A 27,383-nucleotide genomic window follows, 5' to 3' on the forward strand; every position below is an offset into this window, starting at 1 on the left:
TTTCACTAACCCAGGGCGGTAGCTCAACCAGTCTTTTCAAAACAATTTTCAGATTCTTTCCTTGGTCTCAAATTATATCGCGACACTCCAGAAGTCGTATGGTCCGGGAAGACCTCTGCAGATTCGTCAGGTGATATAGCACGGCCTTTCTCCGTAGTCAAAATCTCTCGATGATCGGTCAGCACAGCAGGTTCCACCAAGGTAGGTAGCACTCTCTTGCAGTGAGTACTATGGACCCAATTCTTTCGGTTCGTCACTCGAACTGCTGTCCTTGTCGCAAGGAGCACCTGTGCTGGGCCTCGCCACCTTGGTTCCAAGCTGCTTGATCTTTCAAAAGACTTAGGCGGTCATTCCGACCCTGGCGGTCATGGACCGCCAGGGCCGGGGACCGCGGGAGCACCACCAACAGGCTGGCGGTGCTCCCAAGGGAATTCTGACCGCGGCGGTACAGCCGCGGTCAGAAACGGAAAACCGGCGGTGTACCGCCGGTTTTCCGCCGCCATGGGGATTCCGACCCCCATACCGCCATCCTGTTCCTGGTGGTTTTGGCCGCCAGGAACAGGATGGCGGTATGGGGTGTCGTGGGGCCCCTGGGGGCCCCTGCAGTGCCCATGCCAATGGCATGGGCACTGCAGGGGCCCCCGTAACAGGGCCCCACCATGATTTTCAGTGTCTGCCATGCAGACACTGAAAATCGCGACGGGTGCAACTGCACCCGTCGCACCCCTTCCACTCCGCCGGCTCCATTCGGAGCCGGCATCCTTGTGGAAGGGTGTTTCCCGCTGGGCTGGCGGGTGGCCTTCTGGCGGTCGCCCGCCAGCCTAGCGGGAAACCCAGAATACTCGCGGCGGTCTTGTGACCGCGCAGCGGTATTCTTGCGGCTCCCGCCGACCCTGCGGATACCGTGGCCGGCGGGAGTCAGAATGACCCCCTTAATCATCACCTGATCACCAGGTCGGAGTTCATGGCCTTCACCTGTAGATCTATCAGGAAGTGCTTCTCGAACCTGTTGATGAATAGAAACCAAATTGTCGGTTAACTGTGCCAAATAATCATTCATCAGGACACAAGGTACATCATATACAGATTTTGGTTTAGGAACTCCCCAAATATTCATTGGTCTCCCAAATACTACTTCATAGGGGCTAAGGCCAAGTCGGGAGAGTGGCACTGACCTAATAGACAATAATGCCAATGGTAATGCATCCGGCCAAGTTAAGGATGTGGAAGCCTGTATCTTCGCTAATTTCAGCTTCAATGTAGCATTATACCTTTCCACCAACCCTGCTGATTGTGGGTGGAAAACCGCATGGAACTTCTGTTTGATCCCTAATCCTTTCAGGACATACTTAATAACTTCCCCAACAAAATGAGGTCCGTTATCACTCCCTAAAAGTCTGCAAACACCAAACCTAGGGAAAAAAAATTTCAAAAGCACCTTTGCTATGGTAATGGCAGTATTATCCTTTGTGGGGTACGCCTCTATCCATTTACTGAAGGCACAAAACACCACCAAGACATACTTTAAATTGTTGCAGCGTTCAAGCTGAATATGATCCATTTGTAGAACTTCAAAAGGTGCAGTTGGTGTAGCAAACCCTCCTGCAGGAGTACGTGTTCCTTTTCCAGGATTGTATTGTAAGCAGATCAAACAAGACTGTACTACTCTCTTAGCTGTACTGGAAATTTCTGGATGCTCCCAAACTTGCGTAAGTAACTTCGTTATTGTTGAAGCTCCAACATGTGCCAGCCAATGTGCCATCTGAACCATAGGTTGTACAAAAGCTATAGGCAATTTCCATTTATCCATCTGCTTATTCCACCAACAGCCCTCATCATCCAATTCTCCATCTTTAGACCATTGCTCACGTTCTTTCACAGAAGCAGATTTCTGTATATCTAATACGTCTTGTCTAGCATTATGCCAACTTTCAGCTTGCGACTTCACTACATACATAGAAGTAGTACTTCGCTGCATCACAGTCTCACGTGCTACACGGTCTGCAAGAACATTACCTTGCCCTATCTTATCGGTCACTTTCTTATGTGCACTACATTTCACAATAGCTAGTTTATTTGGATATGTCAATGCAGTAAAGAGGTTATGCACTAATTCTCCGTGCATTATCTGCATCCCGTGGGATGTGAGAAAACCTCTCTCCTTCCAAAGCAAACCAAAATCATGAGCCACTCCAAAAGCATAGCGGCTGTCTGTGTAAATGTTCACACTTAAATCAGTACTAAGCTCACATGCTCGTGTCAAAGCTATTAGTTCAGATGCTTGAGCTGACTTCTGTGGTATACGAGCTGTCTCCACTACCGTGTATATTGTGGTGATTGCATATGCAGCTGAGGTCGTACCATCTGGCAACTTCAAACAAGACCCATCAACCCACAATTCCCCGTCTACATCTAAAATGGGCGTATCTTGTAAATCAACACGACCATTTGTCTGTTCTTCGGTAAGGAATATACAATCATGTGTTTCTTGCGACTGAGGCTGAGTCACCGGATATGGCAACAAAGTAGCTGGATTTAGTGTCGCACATCTCTTCAGTGTAATGTGAGGAGCCAACAATGTCAACTCATAACCTGTTATACAGGCGCTTGTTAAATGTTGTGTCTTTGTTTGATTTAAAAGAGCATCAACCTCATGGGGTACTTGCACCAACAGTTTATGTGACAAAACTATCCCTTCACTCTGACGTATTGAGACAGCTGTTGCGGCAACTGAACGAAAACACCCAGGCAACGCTCGAGCGACAGGATCAAGTACTGCTGAAAAATATGCACAGGGACGCTGCTTATTGCCATGTGTCTGTACTAAAACTGACAATGCACATCCATCTTTCTCGTGTACGTAAAGTGCAAAAGGCTTCATGTAATCTGGAGTACCTAACACTGGTGCAGAACAAAGGGCTTGTCGCAGCTGCCGGAAAGCAGTCTCACATTCATCTATACTTGGGGGGGACATTGGAGTATCTTTAGTCAAAAGTGCTAGCAAAGGTTTGGCAATGTGTGAAAACCCTAATATCCATTGCCTACAAAAAGAAGTAAGACCAAGGAATGCACAAACATCTTTCTGAGTAGAGGGTACTGGTGTGTCTAAAATTGCTTGAATACGATCTGATGTAAGTGCACTTTGCTTGAATACGATCTGATGGAAGTGCACGGCCATCCTTAGACAAAAGGTGACCTAAATAGGTTACCTTTGGTCTACAATATTGCAATTTCTTTTGTGACACTTCATGATGGTGTGAAGCAAGAAAAGAAAGTAAGGACAAAGTGTACTTTTCACATTGCTCCGGGGTATCAGCTGCCAACAAAATATCATCAACATATTGTATGAGAGCCACACCTTCAGGTAAAACAAAAGAATCAAGGTGTCCAAAGTCATAGTACAAGAACTAATTGCTCCCTCAACTTCCTCATAAAAGGCGGCTGGATTTTTCCGCGGGTCAGGTAATGCTGTTTTAAGTGCCATTACATCTGCCCTATTCCAAGGAGTATACACCCAATTATAAATAAAATAACCCTTAGCATCAACAGAAGTTTTATCATCACTTGTACCCAATCCTTTAGGAGGAACATACAAAGGCGCGGCCTCCCGCATTGGTTTCGCATGAACTATCATAATCTTATCTGTTTCAAAGATGGAAGCTTGCGCCCCTTCGGTCTGAGATGCTCGTGCAACTGCGTCCGCAGCCCTTTTCTCTTCTTGCAAACGGACTGCCACAATACGTAATTTCATTAAAAGCCTGATTGCATCAGCCACCTGGGAGAAAACAAAAAGACCATCACGCATTTGCTTATGATCAGCTGCTACATCATCGGGCTCTAACTCATCAGAATATTTCCGATATAGTTCAATAACTTCTGAGCCAAATGCCTCAGTAAAATATAGCTGCTCCTTTTCCGTCCACCCTTTCATGTTGTCTAAAAGTTCAGAAGCAGAAACAACGCTACAAATTGTTTTACGAGCAATAGATCTAAGCTCAGACGCACGGTCAGCAGGCAGCATAGAGCGACTGTCCCGCATCTTCTGTTGCTCCGAACTGGAGACTTTAGGTAACTCATGAGGGGCAGAAGGGACGACATACGGAGGTGGAGGGCGATCTAGTAACAATAAATCATCATGTGGTTTATTAAGGATAGGATAGAGAGGTTGCCTAACAGTGTATTGGCCAGTTACCTGTAGCTTACGTTCTTTCTCTTCTAGCTCCTTTAAGTCATTTCTTTCTTTCTTTCTCATTTCCAATGCTTTCACATATACATTCTTCTGCTGCTCTTTCTCAAGCAAGGCTTGCTCACGCTTCACTCGTCCACGCGCTTCTTTCTCCCACATTCGTACACAGTCAAACATATCTTGCCTAGACTTTCGCTTACACATACATTGTTCCACATACTCAATCTTTCGCAAATCAAATGACCCATGCATAGGCCAACGTAACTCAGGATCCGCGCGGGTGTATTTATTCCATAATGTGCTGTACATTATAGAAGAAAGACCATGTTTAACATACATATCTCTATTTGGCGTCCCCTCTGGGGGTGCCGGATGCGATTCTTCCAGTCTCAAATTGGTACCATTACAAAAGCAACACATCCTACGAAGTGCGCTAAAAACAGGCATGCCAAAAATAGTGCAGAATATGCAATATTATAATCAAAGTAGCACTTAAGGTGCTGTTCAAATCAAAATTAAATTGGAGAAAATTCTCCTCATTACCTGCCTATATAAATTGCAATTTATATATCAAATCCAAACAATACAAATTGACTAGTCACCCAAATCACGAGAGCCACAGTAAGTAGTGCTAAACTACATTACCAAACACAGGCATCAAAACCCACAGCTAGTGCCGTAAAACGGCTCTTACCAATCACAGGGTGTCCAGGTTCCAACTGCCAAGTTCTAAAATCGACCAAATGGTCACTGCATGACGGATGAACAAAAAGGATCTCAGTCGAGGACCGGCGCCACCTGGATGGTCAAGTCAGAAGGAAGGGAAAAACGCTGTGGTTGCCAAGACTCGGGTCTCCTCAGGCATTGATCGTCCGCAGCGAGATCCCAATCCTTCGTCGCGACCAATCCGTTGGGCATCCGAATCGCCGATGAGTCCCTGTTCGGGCGCCAATTTGTTGAAGTAAGCCTCAGCAAGGCCTACTAGTGCAAGGGGTTCACCTTTCTCTGCACAAAGTCCTCAGACCATGTAGGAAGAAGTTGGCACAGAAACTGGAATAAAAGACAAAAGTTTATTAACCTCATGAGGTGGTACTACAGTTCAGACAGCACCCTTGGGTAATGTCTGAAGTAGCACACTGAACTGAGAGAGCATGGTCCTTTTATACCCACACAGGGGCTAAAAGGAGATTGTACAATTATGGAAACAAGACTTGTATACATGTAAGGTCATGTGGAAAATGCACAGTCGACAGGTAGGAGGAGCTAACAGTTTCCAAGGACTAACAGCTGCAGACCTTACGGAGCATGTGCGAAAGTAAGAGATGCTTAATATAACTTGTCACTAGGCAGATTTCAAGAGCAGTTAACAGAAAGGTAGGACAGAGCACATGGTGAGCACATGGCAGCATGTAGCAGAGAAAATGGCTGCCATGAATACAAAATGGATTCCGCAAAATGTTCACAATAGTTACTAAATACAAGATGTCTTCTGAAAATGCTTAATCTAATCACTGCTAAATTACAACACAGTGGGGTGGCAAAGAGTCAAATAAAGTAGAATTTGGTACCGTACAGTGAACTTGCATGTAGTAGAATACTTTATAGTGGAGTAGGACATAGTGGACTGGCTTAGGGTGGAGTGGCATAAACTGGAGTTGTGTAGAGTGGAATAGAACATAGTGGAGTGTTGTACAGTGGAGTGGTGTACAGTGGAGTGGCAGACAGTAGAATAGCATAGAGTGGAGGGCTGTTAATTGAAGTGGTATACAGTGGAGTGTGGTACAGTGTAATAGTGTACAGTGCAGTAGCATAGACTGTGGTGGCATAGAGTGGAGTGGTGTACAGAAGAGTGAGGTATAGTGTAGTAGCATGGAGTACAGTACTGTACAGTAGAGTGGCTTAGAATGAAGTAGGGTACAGTGGAATAGAGTACAGTAAAGTGGCGTTTAGTGGAGTGAGAAGAGTAGAGTTATGCATAGTGGAATAAGGTACAGTGGAGTGGCACAGAGTGGAGTTGCATACAGTGGAGTTGCATACAGTATAGTGGCACAGAGTGAAGTGGTATACAGTCAAGTGGCGTAGACTGGAATGGGGTAGAGTAGAGTGGTGTACTGTGGAGTGGCATACAGTAACAGTTAACATTGTTAATGGGCTTCAGTTGTACTGTTTGACCCTTGTTACCAGTACAATTTTATTTTAAACCAATGAGCATGGTTATTTTATAAGTACAATATATTATAAATAAGATTATTGTGTAGCACATTTGTAATACCATACTGTATTGGTTAATATGGTTTAATAACCTTGAATTCCATTGAAATATGTGTATGTAGTGAGTATGTTAACAGTCTAGCCTTTCTAGGAATCAGTGGGCTTCAGGTGTTCTGTTTGGGCTATGTTACTAGTCCAATCTCATAGTGAACGAATCATCATGGTTCTTTCAGATTTATAATCTGCGACAAAGAAGATCTTTGGGCAGTGTTTTAGGGTATTACCTAGAAGTTTCACTTGACTCCATTTAGTACCTGCTTGATGAAGGTATCGGGTTGTGATAAAGCAAATTGCTTTGTGTGTGGATAATAGGACACAGCTACATTTTTGGGCAATATTCAGCAATTACAGTTATACTTAGGTTAAGAAACTATAACTCATGCCCTAAAGTTACTTTAGGGCTCGAGTTATAGTTTCCTAAGATGAGTATAACTATAACTGCAGAATTCCTATGGTTTTGTGTGTGTAGAAACTATAACGTCCCTGTAACCTTTGTTTTTTAGTGAATTTCTAAGGTCTTTTTAATTCTATTTCCTAACTATAATGTTGATGTACCTTTAGGCTTTTTCAGTGAATTTATGTGTTTTTTTTAAAGGTAAAGTATTATTTAATTATCGTACTTTTATCTATGCACCTCTGTGAATGACCAGACCCTGTGATCAACCCCCGCATGCACGCAACCCCACGCAGTGCAAGGCCTTAAGGCTTGCACAGAAGAGAGTTGATAAGTGAGTAGGTGTATTCTTTTTTCATTGTGTTTGTGATTCACGGTTCCATTGAGGATTTACATTACTCTGGTGGGGGGGCGTGCTGAGCACAGCAGAGGATACGTAGATCCTAGTGTGCTCTCCAAACATATATATTTATTTGGTCCTTGAGGTACTGGGTTTTTCAGAACCGGTACTGATCCGGTAACCCAGTGGTGCCAGGGTACACCCAAAGACCTCGGGTACTTTCCTGATTCAGACCACAGAAACTCAGAGTCTTCTAGGTGAAGTCAAAGATCGAATTTATTGGCTGCAACCAAGTAACAAGCGTCCTAGAAGTACAACAGCACGGTTTGTATGTTCTCCGGAGACTGTGTTTCAATGCAAAGTCAGGTTTCCTTATATACAGTTTTTTAAGCTTCAGGCAAACATTCTTGACATTTTGGTTGGTCATTCACATATTTTCACTACAAAGGAAAAAACAGTGTCATGATGAAACCTCATATTTCATGTCATCCAACCCATAATAAATTACCCGGCAAGGCCTAGTATTTTACATCAGATAAGTGTGGACCCCCAATAAAAACGGGCACCTCCCCCTCGTAAAGTAAGAAGAAGAAAAGAGCAGGTGCAGGTGTGAGCAAGATTAGGCAGGGTGTGTGAGCGATAATAAGGGTTTTATGGCATGGTGTGCCTTGATGCTATCTGATTCGGCCAGTGGGAGAGGGACTGACCAAACAGGTTTGGCCTGAGGCAATGGTTCCAGCTTGCCCAGGTCAGAGAAAAGTCAATCAAGGTGTACGTGTCCTTGGAATCAAATCTGACAGTATTATAAGCCTATGTGAGGACAACTTTTAAAATGGCTGCCGTGTATAAAATGGGAGCCACGAGTGCAGGACGAAAATGGCGATTTCGAGGTGAAAACGCTGCTGGAATTGAGCGAAAATGCTCATGCTTAGTGTACTAGTCATTATCGGTCTTTTGATACTAAAATCGTACTGCTGTGGCAAAGTAAATTACATGGGTCCAGAATTTTTAGAACCACAAACTCTCCTTTTGCCCTTACATAGGCAATAAACCTATTCTCATGCTAATCTGAGTCCAGGTCTATGGGGGTTATTCCAACCTTGGAGGAAGTGGTAATCCGTCCCAAAAGTGACGGTAAAGTGACGGATATACCACCAGCCGCACCATTATATCCTATGGAACTCGCAATACAGCTGGTGGCAAATCCGTCACATTTGGGACGGACTACCACCCCCTCCAAAGCCGGAATAACCCCCTATGTTTCTAAAGTCGTTGAGATGTTGCTGTAACATCATCCTAGTATTTAGTTTGTCTCTTTGTGCAGGTTTCCTTATGCATGATGTAACACAGAGGCCACATATGGCAGGACAAAGTAAGGAATACCTCTATCTGCAGTAGGTGGCATAAGATCACACACCCAACAATTAGTGATGTTCACTACTAACTAGTGTTGATGCAGAAGCTGTACAAAAGAATTGCTTACGAATTCTGATCTTCTAACCTGCTCATGTTCAGGAAAAGGGTGAAAAGAGTGCAAAGAAACAATAGTAGGAAAAGACATAGGTTGGGAAGTGGGTGCAGAAGTCAATTGAGTAGAGAAAAACAATCCCACCCATAAATGACAACGTCATGTTTAAAAGACACTAGAAAACACGTTATTAAGAACATATAGACAACGGGAGAAAGTAGTGACCACTATTACAAATGAAATAATAATTTTTCACAACCCTAACCAAAAAGCAAATCCTAAAATTATCTAGTAACATTTTTAGGGCTCCTCTGCATTTCAGTAATTTTGGTATGTTCAGGTGGAACAGTGGTGACTCTCATCAATGCTCTAAGGTGAAAAGGGGGTACTCTTTCCACAGAAAATGGACTTTATTCTGCTTTTACTAAACAGAATAGTACTTTAAAACAATGCCAGCAAAACAATCAGTCTCCTAACACCTAGTCTATACAATCACACGGAAACCTCTTATGAAACCAACTATGCCCAGAGTCCGTTCAAAAAGCCTCTCTGGCAGGCTTCTATTGTCCATCAAATTTTCTTTTGTTGTTTTCTTTCGCATGGGCCTCTCAATTCAGGCCTCTTCGTGAGAAAAGTACTGCTTAGTTGGAGTGCCCTCCTGGCAAACACCCACAGCTCACTCAAAAGTCTCAATGTCTTAAAGCAATGCACCAGTTTCTCTCCTCTGTGGCAGACACTACAAACAATGTGCTCTTCATTGATCAAGGGCACAAATCATCTCGTGCAGACCCAAGCACCATTAATTGGGAAATAGCTCAAGCTCAGCAGCACTTTCAGACTCCAACACTCATTATTTAGTGTCAGAGGACGCTCAAGCTGCTCTTTCATGGGCACCACAATATAGTGCCTTTTTCCAAACTTGAAATCTCCGGTGCACTGCCCTTCTTCCGTTGGAGCAAAGAAAAGGGTGTGTGTGGCCAAAACTCAGGCCAAGGGGCTCAAGGGATTGCATACTGTCAGAGGTTACCAGCACATGACAGGTAGAGAAATGAAACCTCTAAACAGCTCTGCCATCAACAACAGGAATCCTTCTCTTTAGCTCTTTTACACTGAAACTTTGGTTTTGTGATGTCCAACGCCGTCTGATGGAGCAAGTACGATACCATGCGCTGGCGATCGCTGTCCAGCTTTGCTACTTTCTGGGTGCTGAGACTGTAGGGCCAAAACGTACGTCTTTCATCTGTAGCTGTCACTGATGGGAATTAGGCTTAAATCAATGTCCTGCAGGTTATTATGACTTGATACCCACAGAATCTAGTGACGTAGGAAATGTGCCACAGTTGTTAGTTCCCTTCAATTTAGTACAAAAACAGTTCATGGTTTTTAACAAGGGGACTGCAAGCAGGTGGTCTGCAATCTTCAAAGGAGTAGCCATACACCATGGGAATAAAATACAAAGACAAAGGCAGAAGGGCAAAACAGGGTCTCTAGCATCTTTAATTGGGTTCTCTCCATTATTCTCTGCCATCTATAGCTACATGAGAATTCTATCTGAATGGATTTCCTCACACAGTGGCATTGTCTAATGGGGTAAACACATATTTTCCTCAATGATTAAGTCTAGGTGTTCCTCCTTATCTTAGAACATCTCAATAGAGAAATCATATGATACCGATTATCAGGGACATGTAGAAACCTTCCTTTAAAAACTGTGCATCAGGTGCACTATGCAATACATAGGCTAATAGTCAAATGTGCAAACAAAAAAGACAAGAACTAGAGGGTCCTGATATTTGCATGATTAGGACACATCTGATCCCACCAAAAATTAAAGTAGCAGGAACAGAAGGGAACCGAAAACCAAATTAAAATAGACATTGAAAATTCGTCATGTTCAAAAAGGTAAACATAAGATATCTCCTATTGAGATGGAAAACTTGTCTTACTATAATATTGAGTCAGTTAACCAGTCTATCTCTACCCTGACAGTCAGGCTGGAAAACATTGAAGCAGGCCTAAGGCAAATTCTTGAAAACCAGTCTGGTCATACCAAAGGGAATTATACATAACATGGGGGTCCCTGGTACATCACTGCAGTCTGGAAATGTGAACCTGAACAATACATTAATAATAATAAAAGGTCTGACTGGTGAAAGGAATTTGAAAAAGAGAAATGGGACTAGGACATAGCTAAAATCTCAATAACTAAGCATGATGCGACATTGGTCAGGGTAAGTAACAAAAGAAAAAATCTATAGGAAGAACAAAAAAAAATATTTGGGTGATAGTCAGGCATGTGACACAACACCGAGAGTACGGGTGATACACAAAGGCCAAAGTTACACAAATTTTAACTCTGCCGTTGGTGACTACACCATATACGGTACTCCTAGCTAATGTTTCAGTTCCTTCTTCAGGAAAAAATGAAAACCTGGTTTTCTTTTAAGGAACAAAAGCCATATGCTACTTAGGAAACAGAACATCATTAACTAATGTAATATAGAAATTAGGCCACCTTGAGTCACAGATCTATAATTTCATCCTTAGGTCCAATCAAGGCTACATAAATGTAGGGCTGCCTGTTCCTTTAAGGGAAGGGGCAGTAACGTGACTAACTGCAGGTGACACACTTTGATCCTGTATATCTCTTTTTATTTTCCTTCAATACCATTATAGCCAAATAGACATGCACTGGTGAAGTGTTGTCTCTTATGTTCACAGCATGAAATATCATTATCTGTGGAATTTAGTAACCAGAACAAGTTCAACCAACTGTTGCGTAGCGATGGGCATCGTCATGACCATCCCCTCACAACACAGGGGAGCTTGTAATAGTATCAAAAGCAGCAACAAACATGCAAAAAAACCAAATAAAAAATAATAAAAATGCACAAAACGTCAAGCTATCAGATATACTTGCTGTGTATCAAGCACAAAAAGCATAGACAAAACAATAGCATGTGTGAATAAGCGGTGACACACAACACCATGTCATGTACTTTATGCACTGTAAACCTGCAGCCCAAAACCCAATATTTGGGCCTGTTTAATTTGTCAGGTTTAAAATCCTTACCCTCCTTTTGACAGTAGATCACCAGGCAATGGAAATCTGCTGTCAAATATAACTTTACTGTTTCTCTTCTAACATACAGGACCAGCAAGAACAATTCATGATAGGACCAAATACACGAAAATAAATGTCCATTACTTAACTGTTACCCTCTTGTCAGTTACTTCGCAACATCAAGCCACCTTAGTTTTACCTTTCTAAAAGTAAAAATTGTTACACTGACACTCCATATTAATTTGGCACCTACAATTTCCACTGTGAAAAATAAGTCTTAATTGGTAAATCGTTCTGATTAAGGCATGTAGCCTTCCAAATTTTAGAAAAGGGCTGCATCTTATTTTCTGTCTAAGACTTAATGCAACACTTCGTTTTCTGTCAAATAAAAGCAACTAGCAGGCATCATTTAATTTTTTTAGAGTGGAGACACAAATGTATCAGTTCTGCAGAGCATTTAACATGATGTTGGGACTTTCGAAGAAACCCCTTTTTTTTATATTTTCCCTTTGGAATTAAGTTCTTTAATTGTATTGATGTTCTTCTGGAGAAACCAGAAATCCCACTTTTAGAGGCCCGTAGGGTCATTCTGCATTTCACAGAGACAAGGCCCTAATTTAAAAGGTCACAAGTGTCAACATGACAGCCTCCTCCATTGTTTATGGGAAAACTAAAGATAGCATCTCAGCAGCGTGACTTGAGCCAGCCTCTGTAGCTCTCCTAGCTTCTGCCACTCTGAATCTGTCAAAGACAGTAGGCCTTCCTGTTTTCCTTCTAACCTGCAATAATTCACTCTATTTAAAAAAAAAAAAAAATTCCTTTTTAGGCGCTAACATTTTTTATCTCTATTTCCAGATTATTAAACTACATTTACTGTGAATAATTCACAAACCTTAATAACACACATACCAGTTGTTAGAATAAATGCTTGTTGCAATCCCATGCAATGGTACATATTTCATCAACCTCGAATGAATGAACGTCTCAGTAGGCCCAGCTGAAGTTAGAACCTTCAACCTCGATATTAAAACAAGCCTTTGTACTGGCACATTGACTCATTGAATCATAAGAAGGCACAACCTGCAAATATATATCAAACCTAAATGTATGCATTTACTGAAGCCTGAGACACTTTAAAAAGTACTCTGAATGAAAGAAAATGCAGTTTAAACAGTGCTTTTGCCCAAAATCGACTTTGATATTTTAGGCATTAAAAATCAATATCCTACAATTTTCTTGCATAATATGCATTACCAGAATGTCTATTACACAATCCATGAGTCAGCCATTGAAAATATTAACTTATATTTTATAGAAATGAGCTTGTTTTCTCCTGCGCCAAGGGAAAATTGCACATACAAATGTCATTTTAGCGGTGCAACATAACTTAAATTACATTTTAATGCTAGGAGGTCATAGTATAGGTATTAAGCTTTATAAATATTAAAAAACGATTTTGAAAGGCACTTATTTTTTAAATAATTTTTCCATAATTAATAATTTTCCTTAAAAAAAAAAACCCAATTATTCTTTTTTTTGTGATAATTCCACATATAAAAGCAAGCTGCATCCCTTGCCTATTATTTGGGATACATTAACTCACAAGCCTAAGCGCATAAGCCTAACTTGAAATGCGTCACATTTTTGCGCCACTTTCATTTAAAAGGAAGGTTATGCAAAATTCCACCCATGTTTAACTGGGAAAGTGCTGGCTGAATTGAACATTCCTATCAAATATACTGCAGCTGAAAAGTTTGCCTGTGAACATCTAATACAATGCATTTAAGAAAAATGCTGTAAATGTATTTTATTTTTTTTATTTTTTATTTTTTGCAAAAATAGATAATTTCGTTTTTTTGGGGCCCTATTTATATCTATTGAATGTGTTTTCTAATTTATTAAGCATTTAACGGCAGTTTTGTATATGTGCACAATTGCTCATTCTATAAATTTAAGAGCAACATATAGCTAGCTATGTTAGCACATCACATGGTTCATTTCTGGATTTTTTCTAAGTTTCTACTTAATATTAATTAACCAACATTTTACTTAACAAACTGAAAACATCAAGAAGACCCACAAACACACATTGAGCTCATTTCAGATATAAACAGAAAACACTCAGGACACACAATACAGCGCGCTTTAGCCATTTTTCATAAATAGCGCCTTCGCAATTTACTTACAGAACCGTTTGCAGATCCTAGTTGTAAGTCATATTTACAAGAGAAAAGAAAACTTTTCTCAATAGTGTTCCAAAAAACTGCAAAAACAGCCTCACAGACATTTATTTCCAAGAATAGCGGACCCATACTTTATTAAACGTGATGGGGCCCACTCCGTGCTTCACATATAGTTCATAGGTTGGAGTTCCAATCGGAGGAACCGGACATGAGTCCTCCAACCGGGAGTCCCTTTTACAACCAAGACAAAACAAATTTCCAAGTCTGCTAAGACCAGGCATCTTCGCTCACTAGTCTAGCTTCAAACTTCAAAGGATTATCGTTTACGATAGTCTTGTGAATACACGAGTCCTTCGGCTTTGGTACTTGCAAGTTCCAAATCAAAGTGATCCCGAAGGGATACCAAACCAAATGTCCAACTAAGGACCAAACCAAGTGTCCAACTAAGGACTGGGAGACGCTCCACTTATACTTAACTGAAAATATCGATGACTTCACCAGAAGACTCGTCTTATTGTTTCGCTCTACCAAACATCAAGGGTCCAAATCAGGGCGATAGCCAGGGCAGCAGTCCTTCGTAGCCGTCGGGAAGCAGGGAACCTCGCAGCAAAGACTTTCGGACCACGTCGACATGCAGGGGTCGATGAAGTGGCGGCCTTCCTCCAGAATTTTCACACGAAGCTCCTCACGGACCTCAGGCTTGGACCGGTACCGCTGGTATCGCCCCACGCTGGGCGCCAACTGAGGTACTGGGTTTTTCAGAACCGGTACTGATCCGGTAACCCAGTGGTGCCAGGGTACACCCAAAGACCTCAGGTACTTTCCTGATTCAGACCACAGAAACTCAGAGTCTTCTAGGTGAAGTCAAAGATCGAATTTATTGGCTGCAACCAAGTAACAAGCGTCCTAGAAGTACAACAGCACGGTTTGTATGTTCTCAGGAGACTGTGTTTCAATGCAAAGTCAGTATTCCTTATATACAGTTTTTTAAGCTTCAGGCAAACATTCTTGACATTTTGGTTGGTCATTCACATGTTTTCACTACAAAGGAAAAAACAGTGTCATGATGAAACCTCATATTTCATGTCATCCAACCCATAATAAATTACCCGGCAAGGCCTAGTATTTTACATCAGATAAGTGTGGACCCCCAATAAAAACGGGCACCTCCCCCTCGTAAAGTAAGAAGAAGAAAAGAGCAGGTGCAGGTGTGAGCAAGATTAGGCAGGGTGTGTGAGCGATAATAAGGGTTTTATGGCATGGTGTGCCTTGATGCTATCTGATTCGGCCACTGGGAGAGGGACTGACCAAACATGTTTGGCCTGAGGCAATGGTTCCAGCTTGCCCAGGTCAGAGAAAAGTCAATCAAGGTGTACGTGTCCTTGGAATCAAATCTGACTGTATTATAAGCCTATGTGAGGGCAACTTTTAAAAATGGCTGCCGTGTATAAAATGGGAGCCACGAGTGCAGGACGAAAATGGCGATTTTGAGGTGAAAACGCTGCTGGAATTGAGCGAAAATGCTCATGCTTAGTGTACTAGTCATTATCGGTCTTTTGATACTAAAATCGTACTGCTGTGGCAAAGTAAATTACATGGGTCCAGAATTTTTAGAACCACATCCTAGGGACCGCCACACCTCATGGCCATCTCCTGCTATCTCCTGAGGTGCCCACACTTTTGAGATAGATGTTTGCTTTTGCTTGGTGGGAGATGTGACAGCTCCCGCCAAGCAAAAGTAAACACTCCCCTCCTAGAAAGTGGGAGCTGTCAAAATGCTGCCACTTGCTGGAAGCAGAGTTTTCATTTATTTTCCTGCCCACAGATATACGGGCAGAGAAAGAGACACACAGGAAGCTGCCTTTCCCCGAGCTCCCTGCATGGGGAGCAATTCCGGCTCCTGTAGAAGGCGGGGAGCCAGCTAGGTCCGTGGGGGCTTTAAGGCTCCCCTCTCAGTTCCCAACAAGAATAAGTGTTTTCTCTGCAGTTTCCCCCCAAAAAGTTATCTGATGAAAACACTCAAAGAATAATCACATTGGCAAAGTTACAAACACACAAGGTAACTGGATACATTACATCAGCATCCTTTAGCAGCTACAGCGTAGGAGATCCACTATACATTTTCCCAATGAGGTAGCATTTACTAATTAGCCCGTAGAAAGTACTCCAGGTTGGGTAGACATTCTGCACAAAAGCGTGGCCTCTTCTTTGATAAATTCAGAGGGCAGGATTCATTCTGACATAATGCTCATTTCACAAAAATCAAATTTCAATGGGAAGCACTTACAGATATAAAAAAAGTAGATGCTCAAGTTCAAGCTCCATTTATGTAACGTACTAATCGTCCCAATTTCTTGTGCATGGTCAACGCAAAGCAAGTGTTTTTTCTCTGTATTTTCAAATTGAAAAGTTACCTGTAAACCTTGATGGAGGTGTGTGCATCCTTTCTTTTTTTTTAGTTCAATAACTCATGTAGTGACTGTGACAAGTGGGTTCTTTCTTGTCATCTGCTGCTGAGGCCAGAGATTGTGTACTCACTTTTAAAAACTGCAATTTTGGCCCCACCCCATATATATTAGTGCCATGCAACATCTTCCCGGCATTTTCCAAGGATAATGGGCAGCCTACTAAAAAGATTCCTCATTCGTGATTCACCCCCAATTTTGGATACTCGCTCTTTATGCACAGGAATATGATCACATCTCCATCAAACAAAGAAGCACTTCATGTGTGGCATAGGGTTGAGTGGGCATAGGGGGTGGACCACAGTGTCTGGTCACAAGCCAGGCCCTGCGGTCAACCACCGCTGCGCACAGCTGAAGGTCGTGTGTGGTGCAGGCTTGGGTGGTTATGGGGGGTGGGCCACAGGGCCTGGCTACAGGCCAGGGCCTGCAGACAATCCCCACCAAGCACGGCCAAAGGCGGTGCGTGGCACAGGAATGGGTGGCAACAGGTGGTTGGTAGAAGGCCGTGCGCAGCGGTGGTTAGATTAACGTGAAGTAATTAACTTACGTTAAACAACATTTAAATTTACAGAAAAAAAGAAAGGTTACAGGGATGTTATAGTTAGGAAATAGAATTTAAAATAAACCCATAGAAATTCGCTCAAAAAGCAAAGGTTACAGCGATGTTGTAGTTAGATACTGTATTTAGTCGCACAAAACCATAGAAATTCAGCAGTTATAGTTATCTCAAGTAACTACGGGCTAGATGTATCAAGCTCCCGGTTTGCATTTCTTTAATACCAAATATTAAGAAATCACTATTTAAGAAATGCAAAATGGGATGTATGAAAATTGCGATTTGGTAATAGTGATTTCTTAAAAATCGTAATCGCTATTAGCGAATCGCAATTAGGGAATGGGACTCTATTCATCCCTATGGGCCTGTAGGCCCATAGGTGCGAATGGTTTTGCATTTCTGAATTTGTAAATTCCTGTTAGGAATTCACAAATTAGGTAATGCAAATCCTAGGGGGTTAGGGGCCTAAGGCCTCCTTTGATGCACCCTAAAAAATATTTGTGGACATGTAAAGTGCACACAAGCCCTAGGGGCATGTGTGCGCTACCTATATGTCATTTTTAAAAATGCATTCTTAACGCATTTTAAAAAAATGCACATGCTTACCACCAAACTTAATTTCATGGTAATTGCATTTCCTAAATGCCAAGTTCGCATTTAAGAAATGCATGATACATGTGCACTGGTATTCGCAAATAGGCATTCCCTATTCGCGATTACCTATTTAGGGAACCGCAATTTGCTGTTCCCTAAATGGAGTCGCAATTTCAGGGAATCACTATTTTAGCGATTCCTTGAAATTGCACTATGAATTCCATTCATACATTCTGAAAGACATTTTTGCATTCGCAAACGGTGGAATTTTGCGATTCGCACCGTTTGAGAATGCAAAAAGCTTTGATACATCTAGCCCTATAACTTGCTCCCTAAAGTAACAATAACTTGCGACCTTTTCATGCATTGCTAATTTCCCCAGATATTACAGCACTCATGACATCTTTTATAACATCATTAAAAATATCAATGTAAAATTAGCAGTCAACTTATTGATGAGAAAACTGCATGGTGGGGGAACAAGTTATAGTTACTATAGGGCACGGTTATAGTTACTTAAGCTAACCATAACTATAACTGCTGAGTTTCTATGGCTTTGTGCCATTAAATTCAGAACCCAATTATAACGTCCCTGTAACCTTTGGTTTATACACAAACGTACATACATACATAGAGGTGGTACATTCGTCCAGCCAAGGTCTGAGGCTGAAGCATATCACACCTCTCCCAAGAGGTTATTCGTCACTGTAACAGCCCACAGCATATCTGGTAGGTACACTGAACACCCGAATTCAAGATGGATTGAAACAGGGCATCGTTAGTAGAGGAGAAAGAGTGTAACGGTAGGGTCTATACTATCATTATAGTTTGTGGTATAGTGCTAAAAAGCATATCTATCACTCGGTTGAGGTGTCGCTTGATCACAAATATCAATGGCATGGCGGAATTATTCCTCAGTTTGCCACAGTTTCAGCTCACTGTCACGACCTGTGCCCTTCCTTTTGACATTCAGCACACTTAAAATGTGAAATCTTAAACTGCAGCAAAATAAAGAAAGGTACATTTTGAAAAGGGCTTCATTGCTCAAAAAGACTAGTTTAGGGCATGGTTTGATATCGTTAATAGGGACAGCGTTTTGTTTTTAACAATATGGCTAATGAAAAGCTTCTTGAGATGATCTGATAATTGGAAAATATAACTTCTGATATTATTTTATAGTCTCTGTGAAAAGTAATCCTTTGCCTTTTGGATGCATCACCAACATTGCATCTGGAATGTCTAAAATGGTTCAGAATTAAAAAATAATAGCGATTTAGCCTTTTGAAAATTGTTTATTTACATTGAGAAAATTAAATGATGTTACAGTACATTCTTAGATTTTATGTTAACATTTGGTCATTATGTACACTCATGGAACCAGCTACAAGTAATTCAATCCACATGGTAAAAGCTTACCACGTTCAATACGTATGGCATTCAAAGCCAACTATTAGATACAATTGGCGAAGCCCAGCCACCTGAAGTGTAGAGGCAGGCTAAGTATTGTCAGCTAATTGCAATGTTTGTTTAAGGAATGCATTTGGTAGAGCCTTTGAAAAATCACTAGTGCAACTTTTTCTCATTATTGTTGAAATGTGGCAAGTTTTAAAAGGCCCTGCTGCAGACCCGGGCTTGTTTTGGTGTTTGGTGGTATTAGAAAATTCTCTAAAAGTAAATGTTGATTCTGGAGGGGAGGCCATGATCAAGGAATTAGCTATGTTTTGCCCCATAGTTGGTGGAACATTTCTAGATGTATTACGGTATTTTCCCCTAAATCCTTGTAGATTATGTATAAGGTTTGAAACTTGATTTTTGTGCCAACAGTTGCATGAGGATAGGCTTAAGAGCCAAAAATATTCAGTCAAAACTTTTCAAGTTGACACAAAGTCCTGCAGTCTCTTTGGGGATCTTGAGCGTTTTGTGTGTGTGTTTTGTTGGAACTCCTACTATGCTGCAAAAGTCCAGTCAAGAGTGCAGTAGTGCCATTGGGAGCTCCATTCATATCTCTGTGAACAGCAGTGCCAGGACCACTGCTTAATTTGTTAAAAAAAAAAATAATAATAAGTGCAGGGACCCAGTGTATTTCTGTGCAGCTTGCCATAAGACAGTGGGTGGTATAACACAAGGATGCCTAGTCTTGAGTCCAGCTCTTACTCCCTGAGTCCACCATTCTACACTTTCTGACTCTACATCTCACTCTTGCAGGTTGTTCTTCTTTCCAGTTTTTTTCCATTTGTTACAATTTCACTGTCTTACTCTTTCACCTTCTTTCTTTTGCCTCCTTCTCTGGGTCAAGTGTGACACTTGAGTCTTGTTAGCGCGCCAGAGCCTTGATCAGTTAACTTACAAGGAGGCGCGTTTAGGTCGAAGGACCTTTGGACCAACGTTCGGGGACTTCCGAGTATGAGATGTCTCTTTGGCATCACAAACCAATAGATCAATAAACCAATCAATATTCTCAATAACTAATAAGCAACCCAATCAATAACATTTAGTAAGAATCAATAAGTTGAACACACCATGACCTTCCAGTCATGAATAACCACACCAATTTAGTTAAGTGTTAGGATATTTATTTTACCTAATAGTTACAATCTAAGGTCATCTCTGTTAATCTCATTAGCAATTCAGCTCATTAGTAACTCTTCAGATGTGTAATTTGAACGCAATTAATCAATGCATAGAGAATATTCATTCAGTATTAACTGGTCATCATTAAGAAGCAACTCAGCAAAGTCTCAGTAGTACATGATTCAACAAAGCAAGAACTTAGTCATTTGTCTATTTGCGTAGGGTATTTGTGAACACCTTAACTAACCTCTAATTAGCATTAGCATGTTGGGCTTCATGCAAAACATTTAGCAAACACGAATTTGGAAAACATCTAAACTATTGCCTCTATCAAAAGAGTAGTAGGAACTAGAAAGAAAAGGCAAACAGACAATTACAATTTTGCATCAGATAGTTACCAATCCAATAGATCAGCAAACAGCTTCAGTCTTCGTCCTCAGGACATCAGTCGATTCTTCCTCAGCAGAGATAGGACGGGGCAAAGTCTCGATATAGCATAGCTGAGGAATAGGATCTTCCCTCATATGGAGGAGAAGTAAGTATCAGGTAAGGACGGGTGTAAGATGGTTTAAGGCAACAAGAAGAATAAACGGCAAAGTCTCAAAAGAATGGCCCCCTTTCTCCTTGGGTCGTGCGGTTAAATCAAAACTGCCTAATTTGCCCTTAACTCCTCATTGGATAATAATTGGTGCATTGTTATCTCTGTCCAATAATCCTTCATGCATTTCGCCAGAATTTTCCACAAACCACAGTTCTCATGTCGAGGATTGGTCCATGTTATTGACGTCTTCATTGGTTGGAATGTGAGGTAAGAAAAGTTAAACTTTGCGCTTCAGTCAGTGTCTCCATTGTTTTCCCCTACTCTAGTAACCTTGCACCTGTTACGAATAACACTGTTGCATCCAGCAAGAATGTCTCCTTGAACAAGTTGGTTCTCATGAGAAAGAATTTACTACGGCTACACACACATAACTTCTGGAAAAGTACAGCTTCATGTCCTTCAGGAAAATATGAGTCCAGGCAACTAGGCCCAGACCCTCGCTAAGCTAAGGCCTATTAATTAATAAGCAAACTCTTAAATATATCTATAACTCTAGTTATGTTACGCTAATACAAATTCAAAAACATTAGCGCATAGTTAATTCAATTTAGCAACTTTCATTAGCCTTCATATACCTTGGTAGCCACTCCCCATGGGCACATTTCAATTGTGTGCATTATTTTCTACATTAACACATTTTCTATGCAGCTTCATCACACAATATATTGCAAGCTTGTCATGTTAATATTGCTTTTTAAAGACACGCTCCAACAATCCCTCCTCTGATGACTCTTGTCATCACACAAAACTTTTCCCACAAATTTTACATTCTAAAATTCTCTCAACTCATTTCTTCCCTTATTTGCTTCCCCTTTGATTTTGCCATATACAATTTTTCCCTTTGCTTTTCTTCCCTCCTCTTATTTTTTGCCATCTTCAATTTTATTCTTTTACTAATTTTACATGCCACCCACAATCCAAATAAGCAAGCTATAACAATCAATATCCCCTGTAATATTTTGGACAATATGCCATGCCAAATATTACTAAGCAAATTTCCAACTGAAGCAAATCCTTTCCCAACCTTTTCCCAAACACCTGGCTCTTTCAAATCCTTCAAGTCTGTACTATCCCTAGTCAAGTTAGTAAGCATACTTCTAATAACATTACTATTATCTGGTACATATGCACAACAATGACGCTCATTAAGCATCTTACAAACTCCGACATTTTTCGCTAAAAGAATGTCTAAAGTAAGCCTGTTTTGAAGAGTCACAGCCCTCTCTGCAGCAAGTTCAGTATCCATCAGGAGTATAGCCCCTGAAAAATTTGACAGCATGTTATCCACAATAGTAGACAACTTTCAAATCTTTATGGAGTTTAAGATAACTCCCACTGAAGGAATTTTCGCCCCAAATGTGTCTCCTACTACACCAGCAGCAGTTTCTCTCTTCTGTCTAGTACGATGTAATTCAGACAATTTCGGAAACCTTTTCAAATCGTCAAGTTGATATATCTTTGGGAAAACTACCCCCAAATAACATGTCCCATACCATCCCTTTGGAAGACGGTAATAAGCATTAAGTCTGCATATGTAATAGATCCCTGAGATCGCTGGATCCTGTCCTTTTAACATGAACGCCCATTTACTCTGAAACAAAAACACATGCTTACATTCACTCATTCCCACAAACACATTGTCATAACATGATTTCGGTCACAAACAGTTAGGAGCGCACCTGCCTGACATCCCAGCAATTAATCTGCCCCATTGCATCATGGTAGATGTAGTATCTTCAAAAAACGAACTCCATTAATTTTTAAATATTTCACCTTTACGTAGGTACAGCCTTTACTGTGCATCTCTGGACACATGTGTTTCTGGGTTAGTCCCTTCTTCAGCAGAGAACATATTTGCGGGGTGCTGGGAATGCTGCCATAAATCACCCGGTTTCAGTACCTCTTCCCTGGCCTGCTGGTGCCTGCTCCAGAGCTCGTCAGCCCAATAGCTCAAGGGAGCCTTTAAAGTCACAAACAGTTAGGAGCGCACCTGCCTGACATCCCAGCAATTAATCTGCCCCATTGCATCATGGTAGATGTAGTATCTTCAAAAAACGAACTCCATTAATTTTTAAATATTTCACCTTTAAGTAGGTACAGCCTTTACTGTGCATCTCTGGACACATGTGCTCCTAACTGTTTGTGACTTTAAAAAGGCTCCCTTGAGCCACTGGGCTGACGAGCTCTGGAGCATGCCAGTGAAGAGGTATTGAAACCGGATGATTAATGGCAGCATTTCCAGCACCCCGCAAACTTGTTCTCTGCTGAAGAAGGGATTAACCCAGAAACACATGTGTCCAGAGATGCACAGCAAAGGCTGCACCTATTTAGAGGTGAAATATTTAAAAGTAACTGAGTTCGTTTTTTGAGGAAACTACATTTATCATGATGCAATGGGGCAGATTATTTGCTGGGATGTTAGGCAGGTGTGCTCCTAACTATTTGTGACTTTAAAAAGGCTCCCTTGAGCCACTGGGCTGACGAGCTCTGGAGCATGCCAGTGAAGAGGTATTGAAACCGGATGATTAATGGCAGCATTTCCAGCACCCCGCAAACTTGTTCTCTGCTGAAGAAGGGATTAACCCAGAAACACATGTGTCCAGAGATGCACAGCAAAGGCTGCACCTATTTAGAGGTGAAATATTTAAAAGTAACTGAGTTCGTTTTTTGAGGAAACTACATTTATCATGATGCAATGGGGCAGATTATTTGCTGGGATGTTAGGCAGGTGTGCTCCTAACTGTTTGTGACTTTAAAAAGGCTCCCTTGAGCCACTGGGCTGACGAGCTCTGGAGCATGCCAGTGAAGAGGTATTGAAACCGGATGATTAATGGCAGCATTTCCAGCACCCCGCAAACTTGTTCTCTGCTGAAGAAGGGATTAACCCAGAAACACATGTGTCCAGAGATGCACAGCAAAGGCTGCACCTATTTAGAGGTGAAATATTTAAAAGTAACTGAGTTCGTTTTTTGAGGAAACTACATTTATCATGATGCAATGGGGCAGATTATTTGCTGGGATGTTAGGCAGGTGTGCTCCTAACTGTTTGTGACTTTAAAAAGGCTCCCTTGAGCCACTGGGCTGACGAGCTCTGGAGCATGCCAGTGAAGAGGTATTGAAACCGGATGATTAATGGCAGCATTTCCAGCACCCCGCAAACTTGTTCTCTGCTGAAGAAGGGATTAACCCAGAAACACATGTGTCCAGAGATGCACAGCAAAGGCTGCACCTATTTAGAGGTGAAATATTTAAAAGTAACTGAGTTCGTTTTTTGAGGAAACTACATTTATCATGATGCAATGGGGCAGATTATTTGCTGGGATGTTAGGCAGGTGTGCTCCTAACTGTTTGTGACTTTAAAAAGGCTCCCTTGAGCCACTGGGCTGACGAGCTCTGGAGCATGCCAGTGAAGAGGTATTGAAACCGGATGATTAATGGCAGCATTTCCAGCACCCCGCAAACTTGTTCTCTGCTGAAGAAGGGATTAACCCAGAAACACATGTGTCCAGAGATGCACAGCAAAGGCTGCACCTATTTAGAGGTGAAATATTTAAAAGTAACTGAGTTCGTTTTTTGAGGAAACTACATTTATCATGATGCAATGGGGCAGATTATTTGCTGGGATGTTAGGCAGGTGTGCTCCTAACTGTTTGTGACTTTAAAAAGGCTCCCTTGAGCCACTGGGCTGACGAGCTCTGGAGCATGCCAGTGAAGAGGTATTGAAACCGGATGATTAATGGCAGCATTTCCAGCACCCCGCAAACTTGTTCTCTGCTGAAGAAGGGATTAACCCAGAAACACATGTGTCCAGAGATGCACAGCAAAGGCTGCACCTATTTAGAGGTGAAATATTTAAAAGTAACTGAGTTCGTTTTTTGAGGAAACTACATTTATCATGATGCAATGGGGCAGATTATTTGCTGGGATGTTAGGCAGGTGTGCTCCTAACTGTTTGTGACTTTAAAAAGGCTCCCTTGAGCCACTGGGCTGACGAGCTCTGGAGCATGCCAGTGAAGAGGTATTGAAACCGGATGATTAATGGCAGCATTTCCAGCACCCCGCAAACTTGTTCTCTGCTGAAGAAGGGATTAACCCAGAAACACATGTGTCCAGAGATGCACAGCAAAGGCTGCACCTATTTAGAGGTGAAATATTTAAAAGTAACTGAGTTCGTTTTTTGAGGAAACTACATTTATCATGATGCAATGGGGCAGATTATTTGCTGGGATGTTAGGCAGGTGTGCTCCTAACTGTTTGTGACTTTAAAAAGGCTCCCTTGAGCCACTGGGCTGACGAGCTCTGGAGCATGCCAGTGAAGAGGTATTGAAACCGGATGATTAATGGCAGCATTTCCAGCACCCCGCAAACTTGTTCTCTGCTGAAGAAGGGATTAACCCAGAAACACATGTGTCCAGAGATGCACAGCAAAGGCTGCACCTATTTAGAGGTGAAATATTTAAAAGTAACTGAGTTCGTTTTTTGAGGAAACTACATTTATCATGATGCAATGGGGCAGATTATTTGCTGGGATGTTAGGCAGGTGTGCTCCTAACTGTTTGTGACTTTAAAAAGGCTCCCTTGAGCCACTGGGCTGACGAGCTCTGGAGCATGCCAGTGAAGAGGTATTGAAACCGGATGATTAATGGCAGCATTTCCAGCACCCCGCAAACTTGTTCTCTGCTGAAGAAGGGATTAACCCAGAAACACATGTGTCCAGAGATGCACAGCAAAGGCTGCACCTATTTAGAGGTGAAATATTTAAAAGTAACTGAGTTCGTTTTTTGAGGAAACTACATTTATCATGATGCAATGGGGCAGATTATTTGCTGGGATGTTAGGCAGGTGTGCTCCTAACTGTTTGTGACTTTAAAAAGGCTCCCTTGAGCCACTGGGCTGACGAGCTCTGGAGCATGCCAGTGAAGAGGTATTGAAACCGGATGATTAATGGCAGTATTTCCAGCACCCCGCAAACTTGTTCTCTGCTGAAGAAGGGATTAACCCAGAAACACATGTGTCCAGAGATGCACAGCAAAGGCTGCACCTATTTAGAGGTGAAATATTTAAAAGTAACTGAGTTCGTTTTTTGAGGAAACTACATTTATCATGATGCAATGGGGCAGATTATTTGCTGGGATGTTAGGCAGGTGTGCTCCTAACTGTTTGTGACTTTAAAAAGGCTCCCTTGAGCCACTGGGCTGACGAGCTCTGGAGCATGCCAGTGAAGAGGTATTGAAACCGGATGATTAATGGCAGCATTTCCAGCACCCCGCAAACTTGTTCTCTGCTGAAGAAGGGATTAACCCAGAAACACATGTGTCCAGAGATGCACAGCAAAGGCTGCACCTATTTAGAGGTGAAATATTTAAAAGTAACTGAGTTCGTTTTTTGAGGAAACTACATTTATCATGATGCAATGGGGCAGATTATTTGCTGGGATGTTAGGCAGGTGTGCTCCTAACTGTTTGTGACTTTAAAAAGGCTCCCTTGAGCCACTGGGCTGACGAGCTCTGGAGCATGCCAGTGAAGAGGTATTGAAACCGGATGATTAATGGCAGCATTTCCAGCACCCCGCAAACTTGTTCTCTGCTGAAGAAGGGATTAACCCAGAAACACATGTGTCCAGAGATGCACAGCAAAGGCTGCACCTATTTAGAGGTGAAATATTTAAAAGTAACTGAGTTCGTTTTTTGAGGAAACTACATTTATCATGATGCAATGGGGCAGATTATTTGCTGGGATGTTAGGCAGGTGTGCTCCTAACTGTTTGTGACTTTAAAAAGGCTCCCTTGAGCCACTGGGCTGACGAGCTCTGGAGCATGCCAGTGAAGAGGTATTGAAACCGGATGATTAATGGCAGCATTTCCAGCACCCCGCAAACTTGTTCTCTGCTGAAGAAGGGATTAACCCAGAAACACATGTGTCCAGAGATGCACAGCAAAGGCTGCACCTATTTAGAGGTGAAATATTTAAAAGTAACTGAGTTCGTTTTTTGAGGAAACTACATTTATCATGATGCAATGGGGCAGATTATTTGCTGGGATGTTAGGCAGGTGTGCTCCTAACTGTTTGTGACTTTAAAAAGGCTCCCTTGAGCCACTGGGCTGACGAGCTCTGGAGCATGCCAGTGAAGAGGTATTGAAACCGGATGATTAATGGCAGCATTTCCAGCACCCCACAAACTTGTTCTCTGCTGAAGAAGGGATTAACCCAGAAACACATGTGTCCAGAGATGCACAGCAAAGGCTGCACCTATTTAGAGGTGAAATATTTAAAAGTAACTGAGTTCGTTTTTTGAGGAAACTACATTTATCATGATGCAATGGGGCAGATTATTTGCTGGGATGTTAGGCAGGTGTGCTCCTAACTGTTTGTAACATGATTTCGGTGTAGATATACAAAGCTTCCCTATGTGTAATGCATCTAAAGTTAGCTTCCCTTGTTCTCTAATTGCACCATACTCTTCACTACTAGCAAAAGCCTGCTGCTGCAGTCCTTTCTCTAATTTACCCTTTAATGCCCTTCTCATATCTTCTGTGTGATCTAGAAAGCTTTTCTCTACAGGTGTAAGCAAGAATGTCAAATTATTATGGTGTGCATAAGATGTACTAATTGTTAATGTTGACTCAAAGAATCCTTTAACTAACTTTATACTATAGTATCTAGCTACCCCACTCAAATCTTCTATTATAG

The sequence above is a fragment of the Pleurodeles waltl genome, chromosome 10, assembly GCF_031143425.1.
Source record: "Pleurodeles waltl isolate 20211129_DDA chromosome 10, aPleWal1.hap1.20221129, whole genome shotgun sequence".
In the NCBI taxonomy this organism is placed as follows: Eukaryota; Metazoa; Chordata; class Amphibia; order Caudata; family Salamandridae; genus Pleurodeles; species Pleurodeles waltl.